Consider the following 594-nt stretch of genomic DNA (forward strand, 5'->3'; position numbering starts at 1 on the left):
TGATGTCACTAGGAAAAAATGTACCTTGCTAATCAACAGTTATTTGCCATGGACTTTTCTTAAAACTTCCCATGAAGCCCTTCATACTAACGATTATCATAGGCAAGGTTCGGGACTAGCCAAACCAATCTAGCACGGCAATTCCTGTGTTCCCATAAAAAATGACAATTTATATTGACAAGTAAGTCTCTGGAGTTCCCAATTTCTCTATGTGGTCTTCCTCAATATTCTCATTTGAAGGCACACTCTGTAGTCATTTTTCAGTCATCCATGTTCCTTCACATGAGAAAGATTCCACTTTCAGCATGTTTTATGTTGTTTTGTTGGTTAATTGCTGAGCTTACAAGAGTTTTCATGACTTAGAGGATGCGATACCCATTTCTATCCAGTTAGGTAAAGCCCATTTTGTGCTCAGACCAACCTTCCGATCCCCAATGCAGAGGCTAGCAGACCAGCCAAGGATATTCTTTTCATGGAGGCTGATTCTGTGTTCTACAGTCCAGGGCAGGCAGGCTGGAGGGGCGCAGCTCCCCGATTCCCCAGCTCCCCCGGTCATACACATGTGTAACTATCTACCAGCTGAAAGCTGGAGCA

Source organism: Pygoscelis adeliae, unplaced genomic scaffold, assembly GCF_000699105.1.
Source record: "Pygoscelis adeliae isolate BGI_AS28 unplaced genomic scaffold, ASM69910v1 Scaffold336, whole genome shotgun sequence".
NCBI classification, from domain to species: domain Eukaryota; kingdom Metazoa; phylum Chordata; class Aves; order Sphenisciformes; family Spheniscidae; genus Pygoscelis; species Pygoscelis adeliae.